Raw genomic sequence first — 4,134 nt, 5'->3', positions numbered from 1 at the left:
GTACAATGCCTATGAGAGCAACAAATTCATCTCACTTTTATATCCCATCAGAAGCTCGTACCAATGAAAACCTTAAAATGTGTAATCAAAGTAAAATTTGTGCCATTAAGAAATTGATATTCTTCTATCTTGAAAATAATTGTAGCCCTTCCGCCACCGCCCCTCCTCCAGTCTGAGGCCTGCAGAATGATCAGCCTTGGTGTATCTACTCAACAAGCAAGCTGGGCAGACCTGCTCAAACCTCTGAGGTCCGTGAATTCCTTCTGAGGCAGCGAAGACACAGCATCAGAGGATTGTCAATTTGCTCTCCCCCCCACTCCTATTCTAATATCTCAACGCCCATAATCAGCTTGAAGAAGCTAATGATGAGTCAGCGCCCCTATTCCCGGGCATGGGGACTAAGGTGGTAAATGTTGGGCTGTCTCTCTAGGGAAATTAGTGGTTTTTGTCGGAATAGAGAGATTAGCTAGGGTTTATTGCATAGCCATAACCTATTAGTAGAAATCTGTATAATTAATATCAAGATGAAGATATAAATTCTTAAATGGCACCAATTTACTTTGTTTACAAATTTTAAGGTTTTCATTGGCATGAGCCTCTTAGGATATAAGAGTGAGATGAATATTGTTACTCTCATAGGCATTGTACCAGTATAACACATTTAGGAATACAAAGCTTAGACCAGTCCTTCTTTAACTTTTTAACTGATTTGAGATGGTCAGCCTGTGAGTTAAGGGACTATAGCAAATTCATGACTTGAGTTTTATATAAGGGTGTTGTCTATGTTTTACCTAGAAATAGCTGAGTGGAGTTAACAGGCAACAGTCCAGATTATTACAGGATAGCTGGTTTTCAAAACATCAAAATCCTTAGAATGACATGACAACATTTCAGTATTAATGTTCATTTATTAGAGACCTGTCTGCTCCTGACAGGTCCTATGTTAAATTCTAAGAAGAAATTGAGCATCTTTGGAGTTACTCCAGTTGTGGTGAGACAGCCACTAGACAAGAATTGCCTCTTTCAACTACAGACAAATTACTGTCCAGAAAAGGACACACTTGCAGAATAGTCGACTGATTATATCTGCTAGACAGAGTAATCAGCCCTTAATAATCTGCAGCACTAAGTTCTGTCAGAATCCTGGGCCAGAAGGCAGAAGAACAGATGCTCCAACGTTTTTGAAGTAGAGCGAGTGCCCAGATGTTCAGAGGTCTCTATAAATTTGGCTAAGTTTTAGAAGCTATGCTTTGTGCTCCCACAATTATAGTCAACTCAGTCATTCTGGATTTCTGACGGGGTTGAAAACTTATAGCTATTTTACCTTGAGAGAAAAGATCTGAGTGTCATGGTCGTCAGCTGACATTCATCCTAAAGCCAGGTTCAGAACTAAATGTTTAGTTAGGAGAGATGACAGAGGTGCTGGTAGGTCAACAAAAGGATGGACTGGGTATTAGGACTATCTTGTACCTCACTGGTACAAATTGGCATAATTATGCTCTAATTGTATTTTGAGAGAAAAGTTTCCTTTAACAGGAAGGGTGATGTGTAGGAGGAGCTAAGGTGGGAGGAGTACTGAGAGGAAGAAAAGGAGTAAGAAGAGGAGAAGAAAGAAGAGGAGAAGCTAGGTGATGAAAGAGAGATAGAGGGGGGAGACAGGGAAGCAGATTCAGTATTCTCCACCAGTCAAAGATAGTAGATATATCTAGGTTGGGTATGGGTTACACCTCTGATTGAACAATACCAAACTTATAAAGCCTATGATTAACATTTTTAAAAAATGTATAATGCAAAAAGGAAAAGGGGGGCATGGGATAGGGGTTTTCTAAGGGGGGGAATGGGGGAAAGGGGATGGCATCTGAAGTGTAATGAAAGATCTAATAAAAAATGGAATAACTTTAGAAAAAAAAGAAATAATGTACAGATTTCTACTAATAGGTTTGGCTATGCAATAAATCCTAGCTAATCCTCTTTATCCCACAAAACCATTACTTTTCCCTAGAAAGATAGCCCAACATTTACCACTTAGTCCCCTATCCAGGGAATAGGGGCGCTGACTCTTCATTAGCTTCTTCAAGCTGATTATGGCGTTGAGATATTAGAAGAGGCGTGGGGGAAGGGGCAAATGGCAAGCCTTATCTGTGTATTACTGCCCAGATGGAATTCCTGGACCTCAGAGGTTTGAGCAGTTGGCCCGCCGCTTTTGAGTAGATACAACTTGGCTGATCATTCTGCAATATACAATTCTCAAAACAAATTTAGTAGCAAGATAGTTTTTTTAAGGGAGCTGACATTTTATTAAGGATGTTGGTTCTAACCGCTTTCTTTTTTTTTCCCCTCTTTTATTGGATATAATATTAACATTCAAATTTTATCCCCTTACCATATTCCCCCCATCACCCAGGAACCCCTTATCCCATCCCCCATCCTCCTGCTTCTATGAGAGTGTTTACCCACCTACCCCTCAATCCCCCTCACCACCCTCAGATTCCACCCCCCACTCAGTGCTCAGCCTTCAAGGTACCAATTACATCGTCTCCCACCTATGCCAACAAGGCCATCCTCCATACATATACAGCTGGAGTCATGTGTCTCTCCATATGTGCTCTTAGGCTGGTGGTTTAGACCCTGGGAGCTCTGGTTGGTTGGTATTGTTGCTCTCCTCTGGGGCCACCAACCCTTTCAGCTCCTTCAGTTTGCTCTCTAACTTCTCCATTGGGAACCTTTGATCAGATTAATGGATAGCTGTGGGTATCGTCTCTGGGTATGTTAGACTCTGGGGGGACCTCTAAGGAGACAGTCTTATCAGGCTGCTGTCAACTTTCCCTTCCTGACATCCATATCAGCGTCTATTTTTGGTGACTGCACATGGAAGAATACCCAGGTGGAGTGGTCTCCATATAACCTCTCCTTCAGATTCTGTCCCACACTTTGTCTCCATATTTGCTACCTTGAGTATTTAGTTACTCCTTCTAAGAAAGACCTAGGCATCCTCACTTGTTCTTTCTTCTTCATGAGCTTCATGTCTTGGTAGGTGAATCTTTGTTGTTTCAAACCTTTTGGGTTAATCTCCGCTTATCAGTGAGTAAATACATGTGTGTACTTTTGTGATTGTGTTACCTCACTCAGGATGATATTTCTAGCCATCCATTTTTACCTAAGAATTTCTCAAATTCATTATTTTAAGAGCTGAGTAATATTCATTGTGTAAATGTACCACAATTTTTTTGTATCCATTCCTCTGTTGAAGGGCATCTGGGTTCTTTCTAGCTTCTGGCTATTATAAATAAGGCTGCTATGAACATAGTGGAGCATATGATTTGTTATATGTTGAGGCATTTTCTGGGTATATGCCCAGGAGTGGTATAGCTGGGTCCTCAGGTAGTGCTATGTCCAATTTCTGAGAACCGCCAGACTGACTTCCAGAGTGGTTGTACCAGCTTGCAACCCCACCAACAATGAAGGAGTGTTCCTCCTTCTTCAATCCTTGCCAGCATCTACTATCACCTGAATTTGATCTTAGCCATTCTGACTGGTGTCATGTGGATTTCAGTGTTGTTTTGATTTGCATTTCCCTGATGACTAAGGATGTTGAGCATTTCTTAAGGTGCTTCTCGGCCATTCGTGTTTCCTGTGAGAATTCTCTGTTAGCTCTGTATACCCCATTTTTTAATGGAATTATTTCTTGTTTGGTGTCTAATTTCTTGAGTTCTTTGTATGTGATTCGTATAGCCCTCTATCAGATGTAGGATTGGTAATGATCTTTTCCCAATCTGTTGGTTGCCATTTGTCTTTGTTGACAGTGTCCTTTGCCTTACAGAAGCTTTGCAAATTAATGAGGTCCCATTTGTCAATTCCTGATTCTTAGAGCATAAGCCATTGGTGTTCGGTTCAGAAACTTTTCCCCTGTGCCTAGGTATTCGAGGGTCTTTCCCAACTTCTCTTCTATAGTTTCAGTGTGTCTGGCTTTATGTGAAGGTCCTTTATCCACTTGGAGTGAGCTTTGTACAAGGGGATAAGAATGGATTAATTTGCATTCTTTACATGTTGACCTCCAGTTGAGCCAGCACCACTGTTTGAAAATGCTGTCCTTTTTCCACTGGATAGTCTTAGCTCCCTTGTCAAAGATCAAGT

This window comes from Arvicanthis niloticus, chromosome X (genome assembly GCF_011762505.2).
Source record: "Arvicanthis niloticus isolate mArvNil1 chromosome X, mArvNil1.pat.X, whole genome shotgun sequence".
NCBI lineage: Eukaryota > Metazoa > Chordata > Mammalia > Rodentia > Muridae > Arvicanthis > Arvicanthis niloticus.
The sequence above is the reverse complement of the archived record's forward strand: the minus strand, read 5'-3'. Positions refer to the sequence as shown.